Below are 15,598 nucleotides of genomic sequence, written 5' to 3' on the forward strand. Positions count from 1 at the left end.
AAATATTTAACAAATTGGCAGTGCACTATTATTTGGGTGTTTTTAATGCAAACTAAAGATGAGAGCTGTTAGCTAATAGTCTATAACACTTGATGTTGACATTTAAATATGAATTAGATCACTAGTGAGTTACTTTAATCAAAACCATGAAGCCTTTGCAGATAGTTTTTATTTTTGTAAGGAGAGGGTTGGCTGATAAATCCAGATTCATCACTCTAACGTCTACTTGAACCAAACCAAAAAAAGGATCCACCACATCACTGAGGGCTGAATAGTTTATTCATTAAAATACATCAAACATTAAATTGCACATTATATAAAACACCTTTGTTTTAAAAAACTGGATGATAAAATTTATGACCTATGAATAAGAGGTACCTCTGTTCATCCTCAACACATTATTGCAGTTAGATTTTTATGTAATATTCACAACAAATTATTTATCAAACCCTAGATGGAACACAAGCCATATACTTTGTCTATATTTTTCTTTAAAAGGTAATTTTTACCAGCTATCTCTTACATCTTCTTTCTTTCCTGCTGCTGTAGCCAGATTTGGGCCCCTCCAACACAGCCCAGAGTTATTGAGATGCAATCTTAACTGTCTGTCAATTCACACAGGCCTTGTGTGCCTGTTGTTGGTGGGAGCCAAAGGGGTGGGGGAGGGGGAGGGGGGACAGTCAGAGACATAAATAATGGCATCATCAGCATATCGTAGCGCTTCTTCTTTTGACGGTCTGATGAAATCTGGGACACAGTGGCATTCATCGTTCAGTGAGCTCTTCCACACAGTTAAACCCACCGACAGCAATGAATGTTGATTGTGACCTTTGCTGTGGTTTAGAAGCTTGAAGTATTTTTGTTTTCTGGAGGTGGAACACCGTGCTCTTTATATTCATATGTTTGTTTAAGGAGTCGTTGCCCTGCCTGTTTGCAGGTCTCTGCATGTGTTTTACCATTTTTTTTCTCTTCTTCTTTTTGGAGACACTGAGTGACAAAGGCTGGCCACAGGGTACAATCAACGGTCGATGGTTTTTTCAATTTAGCTCAAACTCACCGACAGCGTTGAATGTTCACTCGGGCGAGCACAGACCTGATGGTGACCAGAGATGACAGTCTGCTTAGTGATGCAGAGGGAGCAAGTCTTCTCTGTGGGCACAGAGCCTTTTAACTCTCTCCCTTCTTACTAAATCCTCTCTTTTATTATCTGAGCAAGGAGGACACTGAAAAAGTCACAGCTTTATCACACGTAGATGATGCCGCCTTCCCCATTTTGGCATTTTTAAATTCACAAACACCTGCATATATGTCAAATGCAATTTATTAGATTTATGCTACTTGTGCTCTGTACTACGTTATCCCTTATAAAAAAAGAACTACTGGTTCTGGCCTTGAATCTGGCAGTGACAAAGTTAGATTTTTACCAAATGTGTGTTGTATGAATCATAAAATATTATGAAACATGGTCATAATGACACCTAACCCAGTGCATGGGAACCGATTTTATTTCACTACAAGTAGCAGTTAGAGGAGGGAAGTCATCTTGAAACTCATGACTCATAGCGAGTTTACTAAACACAGCACCTGGGTGGAGGCTGCAGCCAAACATCATATTTACGTATTGAAGAAAAGTGGTGTGGCCTCTAGAGAGGCCCCAACATGCCTCAAGGGCTTCATGCAAGGTGGAGGATGAGGAAGACACACAGTACGAAACTGCAGACTCACCCAGATCAACGTGTGTTGTTTTCACTATGATGTGGCACTGTGGCTGAAGACCACTGTGTTTTTTTTGTTTTTTTTCCTCTTTTCTTCCACCAATACCAGTAAAGAAACTGTCCACCATCTTGCATGCAAGATTTAATTACATTGGGCTGAATCATTGTTGCTCATGAGATAAATAGGTGCAGCATTTGTGAGGAGCAGAAAAATCAAATGCCACAGACTTGCTGTAGCAATTAGGTACGACGTGACAATAAAACTGTGGCAGTGAGTCAAGATGTGGTTGGGTGATAAATATGGTGTTCGGACACTTTTACAGGGAAGGATAAAGAGTGACTAAGATAATTTGGTGGATATCTCATCTCCTGCCAAATACTCTGTTGACACAAAATAGTTAAAAATAACATCGGCTCACACAGTCCGTACTATTAAGCACCAGCACACTGAGAACTGATATTTGAAGATTTTTAAAGATTTGTACTCCGTCTGACAGCAGTGTGCTACGTTTCTCCTTATCATCACAAGAGCGGCATATGCTTTGTCATTTCCTGTGCAAAGCAGTCATAAATAAAACAAAAAATATATTATTACTCAATGTACCTCAATCCAAGAACTAGCTGCTGAGACATCACCCAAGCTCAGACTAAAAAGCACAGTCCTTGCTGCAAGGGAGACAGCTAACTTGGCTTCTCTCCACTCACCCGTACGCTGATTTGAGTGACACTGTTGGAATTGACAGAAGTGGATGATAAGGAATCTTGCTTTATAAGGTCTTCTGTGGCCGCAGGACGAGGGTGACAGTGGAAAGAAAGATCCAGGACACGCAACTAGAGGAAGAAGGGAAAGCTGACAATGTGGCCCTAATCTGAATGACAAGGTCTGCACATCAGCCCTCAAACCAGCCTGGGTTAGGTGGAGGCAGGGGTTGGCAGGGGGTAGATGATGAGAGAGAGGAATAGGAAGAGACAGGGGGGGGGGATGCGGGGGGCAAGGGTGTCCTCCTTTTAAACATGCTGTCCATAATGGGACAGACAGCTCTGACATTTAACCACTGAATCATTTTCAGATGTGGTGTGGAGAGTTATAAAAACTTCAGGCTAAATATAAAGACATTTGAGAAAGACAAGAACAAAACTTTTGCTAAGGAGTAATGCCAAGTACTGAACATGGTTTATCTGCCTAATGAGTGAAACTACTTCAATTCAAGGACAAAGAGAGATTACTTTACCGTTTGAGAAAATGTGTGCAGAAGTGAACCGATAGCTCTCCGATATTTAGTAAGTAGTGTTCTCTTAAGCAACAATGTAACCCACAATTGGATCAGTAAAGCTGCTTAGTGGCAAACACTTGGAGGCCACAACTGTAGCAGGCATCTCCCAAAGGGGAAGTACTATGAATGTGATACAGGATGCGTCAGATAAAGGCCACATATGCTGGGCAGATTGTGCATGAAAGTGCTATAAGAAATAAAATTATTAAAGCAGCGCTAAAGACAACAAACTAGCAGAACAAGTTTGGGTAACAGATACTGTCAAAGTTTGACAATTAGTACAGAGGACCCTGTCATAACACCCTAGTGAATCCAAAAAGACAAATCATACAGGAGGTGATCGAATTACTTCAAAATAACAAAAGAACCATCTGCACTTGATATCACAGTAGCGTGTGAATGTGCATTTGTTTTTTTTTTTAAGTCTAAGGATATCCTTTCATCAACTGAGGTTAAAGTAGAATGCTGGCTGACAAACAGATAGGGCATTTACTGACATTTTCTGTGCAGTTTTTAGTATCTTTTAGTACCTCTTAGCAGCACTGCAATATAAAATCACCTCTGTGTGAAGCTAATTTTAGGCCTGCAAAAATGTTTACTTGAAACAAAAGATAGATCAAGCTAAAGGAAACAAAAAGGGCTTCGATATAAAACTTGTGACAGATAAAAAAATTAATTAAATGCAGTAACTATAGCTATGTGGCTATATAACAGCTAAGACCAATAAAACCTTCACCAGAGCCTCCTCTGAGCTGAGTTGAAAGCCATAAATTACTGGGTTTAAATAAAGGCTCCACTTTATTTCATTGGTAAAAACAGCAAAAGAATATTTACTTCATGTCAAAGTTAAAATTTTTTGTGACACAGATTCTATTCAGATCAAAAAAAGATTTTCAGCCGGTATTTTGGTTCAAAATAAAATAAATGCTTTTTTTCAGTGGAAACCCCAGTTTATGTCTGTCTCTCACCTATACTCTCACCTTATTCACTCTCTCAGGAGTGGGAGGAAATTCCTGGCGAGGGTGCCGTGAGTTGTTGCTCTCTGCCTGCAGGTACAGGCCGGCCTCCTGTCTGCCTGTCTGCAGATATCATACCGCGACGTGATCTGTTTAGGTGCCTGTCTTAATACTCACCTGCTCATGCGCCTCCAGCTTTGTGTGTTTTTTTTTTATTTTTTTTTTCCTTTTGAGTGTGTTTTTGTGTAAGTGCGCGTGTTGACTTCCTTCGTCTCCTCACAGCTGGAACGGCGTCTCCCTCTTTATCTGCTGCCCTGCAATTACACACACACACACACACACACACACACACACACACACACAGAATGATAGATGGACTTACTTACACTGGGAAGATATTTACAAATTCAAACACTATTAATCTTCTAGCAAACAATGTGCAGTCAACAAGAAAATAAACACACGAGGACCGACATGCTAGATTACAAAGTGTGGGCTTGATTACACTATTTGTGACAAAGTGGAGAAGTCAGAATGTTGCATGCATTGAAAATGGACATTAGCAATTTTTTTTAAAGCAATACCTATTTCAGACAAGTATTTGCAACTAACGTCAAAATATTTCATCTGTATGGGTTCTTTGTAAATCAGAGTAAGTAGAGCTGGGGCTGTGATTGACCATGATGCTGAGACTGAATTCTTTCCTCTGTGTTGAGAGGTTTTGGATGCACTGTGTGCCAGGCGCTTGTATTATGTTGTATATTTTTTTGTTATTTCAACCTCAGGTTGTCACAGCGTTGACAGATACAGCCTGACACGTACAACCATGCTCACAAACACGCACACACAGACACACTTGAGTAGGGGTCTGAGTCCAGCTGGAGGTGGTCTCCTGCCAAACCTGCAGGCGGCTGACTGTATTCATATTCATCACGCACACTCTGATTGCAACTGACAGGCCACACACACACACCAAGTTGGAGAAAAAAAAATCTGCTAGTGAGTTGAATCAATATTTCAAGGGCAACCTGCTATCCTAAAATGTTTATGATGAGAAACTATTTTGCTGCCTCTGCTGCATTATTCCATCTGGCTTTTTTTTGTTGTTGTTGTTGCTGCTATTTCATCTCCCATCACAAGAGATATTTTCACTGTACATTTGAAGAAGGGAGGGAGGGGTTTTGAGAAAAGAGAAATAGAGGTGGATGTGGAAGAGAGATAGCCAAAACTGGATGCAGTCTAGCAGCAGTGAGTAATGTCATGAGAGCGGAGCAGACTGGAGGGAAAAAGTGAGAAGTGAATAAGAGCCAGTAGGATGGGAGAGAGACAGGAGAGAGATTGAGGAAGAGTGCATCTCCTCAACACATGCACAAAGCAGAGAGAGGCTCTGCAGGGTGCCAAATAATAACCTTCCTTATCGTTATCATCGCCCGGCCAAACTGCTCTCCACTACTCCACCACCTCCTTTCGTCTTCAACACAATCATCGCCCTATCATTTACAGTGTGCTGCTAAATGGGAACATCAATAGACACATCCATTACCAGTGTGAGTCCTTTCGTCTCTGATTCTCAAGTGCCTTAATAGCTGGCGCACAAACACACACACACACACACACACACACATACACACGCTCCACCTCGGTCTACTTTTAGCCAAGTTAACCCCGCGCAGGCAAAGCCAAACGGAGTGTGTCATTACAGCTGGTTTAAAACGTGGTCGCTGTGAGGGTGGTGCCTTCAGTTAACCTGATGCTGGAAACCAAGAGGATAAGGCTGCTCTTTGACTGAAGTGGATTTCCTACAGACAGCAGGCCCAGAATTTCTTTTTTTGAATCATATATTTACGTTGTAGGCAGCACTCTTTAATCTTTTCTCACAATCACTCATAGGCAGAAACATATACTGATACTCATCCTGAATGTATTAAAAAAACACTAATCAATACAAAGAGGCCAATGTTATTTAGAACTGCATTAATACCCTGTTAACCTTATTTTGAACTCTACTCAGTGTAACTGCAGATTCAAATTAACATGGGCATGGTTTGACAGTTTAATGAACATCAAGTAAACCCACCCAAACCAATCTAAAACATATGCCTAATTAGAAAAAGATAAGGAGAACTAAGAAGGGCAAATACGTTGAATGAAAGGGAGGAAAAGGTTGCCCACAATGCCGTCTTGCACACTGTAATTTCAGCAAGCATTTTTTTTTAATTTGTTTTTTATTATTTTTCTTTTAGGGAGGGCTAAAGCAGGATGCTGGGAAGACCGGGAGGGGCACAGGGTGGGTTAGGTTGGGTTGAATGTGGGGGTTTGTAAGATATGTGGTGAAGTGGTTTTTATCGTTGGAAATGGAAAAAAAAAAAGATAAAGCAAGACTTCCTGTGCAAACACGTGGACACACTAAACAGGTCATTCATGACAGCAAACTTATAATTAGTTCTCATGTAAAACATTACTCCATTAATTAGGATTTAATGCAAGTTTGATGACAAAAAAACAACAGTGTTGCTAATACTAAAATACATACTGAAATTACTGAATGTAAGTAATAAAAAAAAAAAAAGGAATTTAGAGCATTTTTGAAAACATGTAGATTTATTTTTAAGAAAACAGTGTATAATGAATCTGTTTTCTCAAATTTACACCATTTTTATCCTCCTGACTACTAACAGCAGTGGTCTCTGACTCTTACCGTAACAGGCATGTATGTGTGTGTGGCTCATGATAGACCGCAGACAGACTCTAGGTGCCATTTTGTGTGTATGTGTGTGCATGCATGCCTCCTTCATGTCTGGACCTGGGCAGAAAACAAACAGAGGAGAAGAAAGCACAGAATAAATTAAGGTGTTTGGTAAACCATGTTATTAAAAAGTCATAAACACACACACACACACAGAAAGAATGAGAAGAAGCACATGCACATACACTTAAAAAGACAGACATACACATAACTAATCCTTGTAGCCGGCACAGCTTTATCGCACCAAATTCAAGGTGACATTTTTACACAAAGTGCTTCATGACACTTCCATCTTCAAATAAAATGTTTGTAGTCTACTATTAGTCACTTAAATTATTCAACAGCACTGACTGATGTGTGTTACAGTATTAGCTCTAATATGGCTACACTTCGCCCCCATTGTAGAAACCACACATGATTTTATATGTACAAGAAACCCACTCAGAACCCAATTTCTATAAACACACTGGGTGGTCTTGAGAAACATTGACAAGGAGCCATTGCCTGTGTATATTAACACATGATTCACCTTAAAAAAACAATAAACTTGGCTGGTGGTTTTTAAAGAAGAAGAAAATACTGTGGTGCATCTACAACAAGAGTTCTGCTAACACAAACCTATGGAATCAGCCTTTGAAGCCACTTTGCACTCTGCAAAATTTAATCTTGAAAAAACATGCTAGTGACTGCGAGTCGTGGCGGCTGTTATGTCTCTTCTAATAAAGCTGAAATGTCGCTGATGTGCTTTTATGTGGTGCCCTAAACACAATAAAGAATTTCAGGATAATGACAGCAGTGACTGTAATGTATTACATGGAACTGGGTGTCTGAGACTCACGGCATGATGAGGCTGGGAGTGATGTGCACTGAGACAGAATGGAATATCAAAAAGAATTTCTGAGTGTAACATCTTAAGTTGACCAGATGGAAAAGGTAGGGAAAAAAAAAAAGTGACAACCTGGAGATGCAGCAGGAGGTGGCTAACGTAGTCTCCCTAGTCTTTAACTAAATTAATTATAAAATCGTGTAAATAAAGTATGAGCCTTCATTCTGTTACCATCCTCCTCTACACGAGCAAAAGCTTTACAAATGACAATCACTATTACTATTACGTATTATGATTACACATTCATCTTCTAATGTGATAAGTTTTCTGCTTTATTTTGTGTCAACTGACTTATTCAAAGTGATATCTACATGTTGACAAAATAATTCTACTTAACAGAATAGGATCATCCCACCTGTGGGAAAAGAACTACCCAAATTAAAGTAAAAAGTAACATCTGACATCCAATGTGACATCTCATTCAACATTAACATTAATAATAATAATAGTAATATTTTCTCAGTAGTAGTAATTGTTGGAGTGGTAGTAGTGAATCAGATTAGTTTTTTCCCCATTAGTCATAGATTTGTTCTGCGTTCCCTGAGGTCTTCCTTAATTTAAGTGCCATTTTGGTCTCCCGTTGTGTCTAATAACGAGTTACACTGTGTACGTTGAACGCTGTGGGTTCACTTGTGGTCAATAAACACATTAAAGTTCCTGTGGAAGACATATTCATAAATGTTTTTTTAAAGCCACTTTAGCCGTATTAATGATTTCTTTGAGCACCCCCCCGCCCGTTTGTAGTTTTAAGAAGTCCCTCAGAGTCCTCTATAATTACTTTATCTTTGATTCAAGAACTTGGTCATTGGCAAAAGCTTGAGATTAAGCTAAGATGTATCAAGTTCAAGTGTTTCTCACTAACAGTATATGGAGTCTTAATGTGCCATTTTTAACCATAATATCTAAATTAATATCTAACTAGTTGCACTTTTGCTTTGCACAATCTAACTTCAACTTTTTATTACATGTTGCATGAGGCAGTAATCTTTTATGTTATTATACTTTTCTTTCGCATTGCATGAACTACAATAAGTCCAATGTATTATTTAAAGCAGTCTAGACACAGCTCTAATGAAACTCATGCTTAAAAACTGTAATAAATGGGGATGCAAATTCCTAAAAATTATATGTACAATCTGAAAAGCAATTTTCAAATGAAAACACACATACATACAGAAGAAAAAATAAATCTGCCCAAAAGGTTGTTGAAAGGTGGCTTGCTAAAATAGTCTTGCCAGTGAAATATGGTTCCTCTGAATTTCTCTCAGCCGGATCTACATCCACTGAGAAAGAACAATGATTGACCTTGGCCGGATGAAAAATTGCCTCAATTGTTCATACTTCACTTTGATGTTAAATACAGTGAAACAGGGCAGCGGAGGAAGGCGACTCACCACAGCCGAAGGAGAAATTAAACCTTTTATGCCGCCTAAGAACTGCCCCCCTTGTTTCTCTCTCTAAAATTCTCCTCTGTTCAATTGCCTGCATCTGCCAGAATATACATGTAATTTACTATTTCTGTCTTGCCAAGCTAATGTATCATTCAGTTTCTGCACTTTTCTATGGAATGTTTCTTCCTACAATTGCTATGTTTTTTTAACCACCCCCTGCATCATTTCTCTCCCACCTCACCATTTCTCTCATAGTTTTTTCTCTCTCCCACTCTCATCCCTTTCTCTGCTCCAGTAAGCAGACTTGCTGAGACCAGGGAGGGCATTAAGGTCCCGGCACAGCATCACCAATTTATACTCTCATTAACAGATTTGTGTGCTGTTTAGTACATTTAAAAAAAAAAACAAAAAAAACAAAACAAAAAAAAAAACACACACCCCGGGACCACCCACATGTTTAGGCCCCCTAACAAAATGCAACAATAAAGATCTCTGTTCACTCTGCTGACTAAATGAGCCAATTCACGCTAAAGAAAAAAACGTTGCAAACTAACAGACATTTTGATGGTACAGGGGGTGTTTATGTGTTAACGAGAAGATGCTATTAAGCAGGATTGACTGCTTGAAAAGCCCTTGTTGTGGGATCAACTGGCCTTGCAGTTTGTTATTTTTCCATGAAGTAAAAAGGAAGCCCTGTAAAAATCAGTCTGCTTCCATTTGTGTTAAATAAAAAAAGATTTGAACTATGCTGCTATTAAGACAATTGGCTGTATGCATTTATCAGACTGATGACAAAGCAGTGTTTTTAAAGTCATACAACAGTCACAAGATAGAGCTAAGCTACAAGCTTATATTTAGTGACCCAGATGACGTTTTTCTCTCTACTGAACTTTTAAGAGTTTACAGGGCCGAGCAAATAAACCCAGCTGAATGTTATTAATGAACAACACTTTGCAATTTAAGGCAAATCCTGTACTCGTGGTCCTGTGTGACTCAATCGGTAGAGGACAACATAAACATTAGCAAGGCTAAGAGTTTAACTTCCAGTGGGCCACCCAGGTCTGGACTGTAAGATACTTAACAGTGTAAGAGATGCCTGCTCTTTACAGACAATTCTTCAGGATAGTAACATTTGTGTCTCTTTTAGCTAAATAAGTGCTTAAAGAAAAAAAATCTTTGAAAAGAAGAAAGAAACATTTGTGGTCTTTATGGTAACTTTGTACATAAATGCAAGCCCTTTTTTGGATCATCTGGCATCTATTCAGTGCTTAAATAAAGGCTTGGATCAAACTGTAAGATGCATGGATGAAGGCTAAAGTTTGTTCTGTGATGAAATACAGAAGGTACCAGCTCACAGTTGTTCTTTGTGAAGTAAGGCAGCCATTTGCAAGCGCACCTCTATGAATGTCAGGATTGTCTGCCGACTGCTTTGATCAAATCTGATTTTTTTAAGTTTGCTGCACCATGTCCAAACAACCAACAGGGGTAACAGATGAGAAAACAAGTGACATGGCTGTTTTCACTTCTATACCACATATTTATGTCTGAAGGCATTGCATATGCTGATATTTGTCCTGTGTCAGGATGTGTCTTACCATATTGTGCCTGTTTGCAATAAAACTAGTACAGACATGTACAGTCAGACCACCCAGAGCAGTTATCCATACACCCTCCTTACTAACGAAAAAAGTCACTAGTCTTAATTATATCCATCCTCTGGGCATGTCTTGCTGCTCAAAACAGACATCTGAGGCCCCCCCCAACCAACAGGCCACAAACCTCACCCAGGCCTTATGGAAAGAACTTTTTGGTGAACAGATTAACCTTAGATGTCAACAAATGCATTCAGCACGGACTGGAGTTATTTTTACTGAGGGTACAAAGAATCTGATTTTATATTGTTTACTGTTGGGTTATCTCCTCCTATAAACTAGGGTTTGTAAATGATTCCAGATTTTAAAAGTTCCTGCAGAGGTTCTTTGATAACAAGATGGGCAGAATGTAAATAAATAAATAAATAAATAAATCAAGTGGGTGAATTGTTTACATATCAGAAGAGGTGGGATGAAATACCAATATCAAGACCTTACATGAAGGGGTGGTACAGACAGCACGCGCATGTATGCAGACATATAATAGGGGGCATCTGCTCCAGGGAGGAGGCTGTTGTGATGGTACTGTTCTTTCCCATGATCTATAATTTTCAAGCTGCCAATGTGAGGGGACACAGAGTGTGCACATAGAGACACTAAAAACCCGAAGACAGAGAGAGAGTATGTGTCTACACAGGCAGGACCCCAGCGACTATCTGCCAGACAAATCCTCTGCAGCCTTTGATCCTCTGCCCACTTCTCTCTCTGCGGTTTTTGTTTTCAGGCAAACAACTGTGATGTTTAGCTGAAGTGCAATAAGATTCCAAGGCCCCTGAAAAAGGAAGATTCTCTAAATCCACTGCAAAAAACAAACACTCAAACCTGAAAGGGCTAATTTAAATGGGAAAAAAAAGGGGGGGTCATCGCCGTGTCCACTCTCTCCTCCCTAATGCATTCAATGTTCTATCATTCTAAGATCAAGGGGTTAATCTGCTTCTCTTGTATATTAGCAGTGATGCTATCGAATGCCATTTGCTCCAAGCAGTGAGGCTAATGACCCTGAGCCGATGCTTGGCGTTCGGCCGGGAACTCAGAGCAAGGCAAGGTAAGTAACCTCATATATTCTCGGGGGGGGGGCGAACTAATGAGAGGGAATGGGGATACGAGACATGTTCCATCATCTACTTAAGACCTAGACAGCAGTGCCATCGTCCTCCTACAAAAACGTTAAGAGAAAACCCAACCATCTTTCTATTCTTGCACCTAATTTTACTCCTGTCTTTTTGAGTTAATGTACTTTGTGCAGCATTTTATCATCAATAAATCAATATCACATTAATTCTAAGAAATTGGTATTATTACTGTAAACAAGGAGTTCTATCATCAAGATGGCTGGCTATAAACTGCAGCCACTGGCAGTAAGCTTTACTGTAAAACATATTTTACAGCACAAAATGTAAGGATGCAATTCTTCAAGCACAAATGCCAGAAGCAATATCTCTTCTGTGGCAAAATGTTAAAGACATTAGTGTAACATTATCATTAACCATCAAGGTACAATTTAGATAAAGAACGCCTTTGCCCACGGTTTATCATTGGCTTGTTTTATAATCAGCTGCTTTAAGTTGCTGCCATATATGGAAAAACACTTGAAAACACAGACAATGTATAGGTGAGGCTGAGCGAATTCTGCTGCGATGGGAAAGCAGCAGGGGGTCCACTCGAGTCTGGCTGCCTCTTTCACTCCTCTGGCACGCATACGAATATTTATGCATGTGTATGTGGAAAAACAGAATGGGCAAAGGAATAAGTACCCTACTGCACTTTCTGTATGTGTGGATGAGTGTGTTTCTGTGTTGGTAATACCTCCAATGGCAGACTAATGATAGGTCTTATCAACACCCAACAGTGAATGCAGGCCTTTGTCTCCTCTCGGGACGCATTATGGAAAGCTTAGGGGGCTGCCTTTGACGCCTTTTCATTCTCTCCCCCTCTGATAAAACCCAGCACAAAAAGGCAACTATGTACGGCATGGCAAGTTGAGACACAATACACCCCCGTACCCAATCATCAAAATAAGCAGAAGTTATGAGCACAGTTCATAAACTCAGTGTAAGTTTTGGAAAACAAAACTAGGATGCCTGAAATGGGCGCAGAATGATGTTAATAACACTCAATAGCAAATATTAGTTAATTAAATATTTAAAAGATACGAGGGATACATCAATACATCTCTCACATCTGTGGATGTGGTTACATTATAATATCTGCATGGAGTTAAATCTTTAATTTTGCAGAGGCCTGTTTTAAATCTGCTGTATTTTATGATCTATGCTTCACAACATTTCACAAGGCTGTCATTCTCAAACTGGTACGGTCTCATTGTGTAATAAATACTAATATTAATGTTTATTTCATTCAAGAACATCTGCAGATATTTATTTGCAGATAATGAGTTTGTGCACTTTCCACATTGTAAAAAAATTAGTCTTTTCTCTTCCTCTAAAGACTCTTAGTTACTGTGCTTATTTGAGGTCTAGAGGTTGGGGTAGGGGTGCATTAGACAAGCAGTTTATGTAATGAAAATGTGTTCTTTTCCAATGATGGCAAGCGTTACTTTTTACGTTTTTATAAGCTCAGCGTACAGCTCCTTGGGGGCAGCGTAGCCATTTCTACGGTCATTTCCCACTGAGTCAGTAAAATCCTCTCTCTCCCCTTCTGTGTGCTCTTTCTCAGCTTTATTCTTAAGTGGTTATTGTTAGGAATAGGCTCCAAGTATATAATAGTCTTACTCTTAGCGCCGTCTTCGGATTTTGCCTCTTTCTCCCCTTCCTGTCATTCTCCGTTCTCATTTATTTTCTGGCAAGATAACTTTGAGGGGATCATTAAAGACCAGAACTCCCCACCCCAATCTCTCTTTGCATTTCCTCTTTCAGAACTTTAATCTCAAGCAATAAAACAATGAAGAAGACTCGAACACTGATCTTCCTCCTTAAAACTGCTCTCTCTGTCCCTGTTGCTGCTCTAGCAGTTGGGATTTAGGGGCCTCATTTAATAGGCAGGTAGAGTTGAGTGTGCTTCCATCCGAACCTTCTCAATAATTAGTGAATTCAGGAAACGCAGTGTTTTATGTCCTTAAAAATACATCAGAGGCCCTCACCCTCACTTCTTTTGGTTCACCCTCAGTGATTATTTTCCTATGCCAACTTCAGAATCTTCTTCACCAACATCTCTTTCTTGTCATTTACTACCTTCTTTGAAATCCTGTCTGCCCACTTCTTTCTTTCTCTGTTGAATTTTTCTATCTCTGCCCCCTCATGCCCATCAATCTATCCATTTCGAAACTGCTGTGGCTTCCGACTCCTCATTCTAATCTTTAATCCTCTGGTGGCGGATGGGTGTCTTTGCTAAGCGGAGAGAAGGCTCTGACAGAAGAGCACTTTTTTTGTTTTGTGATGTCCTTTTCATGAACACAAATCTAACCATTTTCAACACTTGTCCTTTAGTCGTTATGCCCTTTCCCCAACTGAGTATGTTTTTCCACGTTGCCATTGTAAACCATCGTCCATCATTTGCGGGTTATTTTGTGTGAGCGTGAAACTGACAATTACTCGCTCTGTCCCCAGGTCCTGCAGTGAATCAATATGACTTGACGGAGTGACTCATTTGCCTGTCAGGTTCCCATATGTGTTTTCTGAAATATGAAACCTTTTGACACATTGTGGTTTGAGCATTCCAACCACACCTCTGTATACACTAATGGACACCAAAAGAGAACTAGGCTGCTTCTTGAGTCCTGCACCTTTCAAAGCCAGCTTAGATAGACTTGGCTGCTCCTGAAAGACCTTCTTCAACCAAAGTCGAAGACAGACACACTGGAGGGTAAGGGGGGGGGGGGGGGGGGGGGAAGACAAAGGCATGTCTGGGTACTTGCTTACAACATCCTCCACCTTTTTCCTTACTTTCCTTCCCCAGACTATTCTTGCATCATTTGTTCATTGCCTAAAACAATGGGGTTGTGTGTAGTTGTTGTGAGTCCATCAATCACAGTTGGCTGATACATAACAAATCCATCAAAAGAACGATAAAAAGAAGGAGACAGCATTACTTCCTAGAATTAGTTCAAAACCACTTCCATTTAAAAATAATAGATTTCAAAATATTGAAACGGATCATTATTGTCACTGGGCAATCTCTTACAGGATATGCCTTTAAACTACAGTTCTACTACAGGTTCACAACCCTTTATCCCCACAATCACTTTATCATTATTTTTCTGTCTCTTAAAATGGTCAAATGCCTCCTTTACCTTATTTGGTGGTTGTAGTAAAAAGATCAGGACACTTAACAGCAATGTGAGAACGTTCCCTGCAAAAACTGACATCTAGTACAGAGAGTGAAGGAAGACAGTGATGGAAGGACATAAATTGAGATGCACAAACCTAAAAACAGGAAAGAACTATGAAATGCAGCCAAGGCAGAAAAGAGGAGAGTTAAAAATGTGAAAAAAAAGAGAACATTGCACCGCTCAGACAGGCTAAAAATAAGTTAGTGAGAGTGCAAGACATCAAGAGCTAGAAGAGAGAACTGACTTTGACTGGACGGGCTTGATAAGAAATGAGCTGAGCTCAACTGAAATAAACTGAATTGAATTTGTTCTGACTTTAGTAGGACGGACGTGAGTATGAGGTATAGTTCCTCATTGCAGGACAAGTCATTGAGCCACTAAGTATTTTGTCCTGTATTAGAAGAGTCAAAGAACCACAGGAAAAGACAGATCTTGCAAATTACTTATGTAATTTTTTTATTTTATGTAATATTACACAATATAAATGACCTACACTTTCAACTGCTTTTGGCTTGACCTTTCAGGGGTCACCACAGCGGAATGTGTTCCGCACATTGATTTGGCATGAGTTTTTATGCGGCTGCCCTTCCTGCCACAACCCTCCCATTTTTTGTCCGGGCTCATCATCGCCAAGGGCCACCTTTGCGGGTAGGTTGAGGTGGAAAACAGTTTCACCAGAAGAGAGGATGA

General features: G+C 39.8%; 1 long non-coding RNA gene across 1 annotated transcript in view; it reads right to left on the bottom strand.

Annotated features, from left to right (window-relative positions):
• Positions 1-261: 261 nt before the first annotated feature.
• Positions 262-15,598, bottom strand: part of LOC137132076 (uncharacterized) — a 28,180-nt gene continuing 12,843 nt past the window's right edge. Inside the window, exons 3-4 of the long non-coding RNA XR_010915066.1 lie at positions 6,644-6,748; positions 262-4,259 (exon numbers count right to left, since the gene is read on the bottom strand). This is a non-coding gene — a long non-coding RNA (uncharacterized lncRNA). The remainder of the gene's footprint in view (positions 4,260-6,643; positions 6,749-15,598) is intronic.

This window comes from Channa argus, chromosome 8, assembly GCF_033026475.1.
Source record: "Channa argus isolate prfri chromosome 8, Channa argus male v1.0, whole genome shotgun sequence".
Lineage (NCBI taxonomy): Eukaryota > Metazoa > Chordata > Actinopteri > Anabantiformes > Channidae > Channa > Channa argus.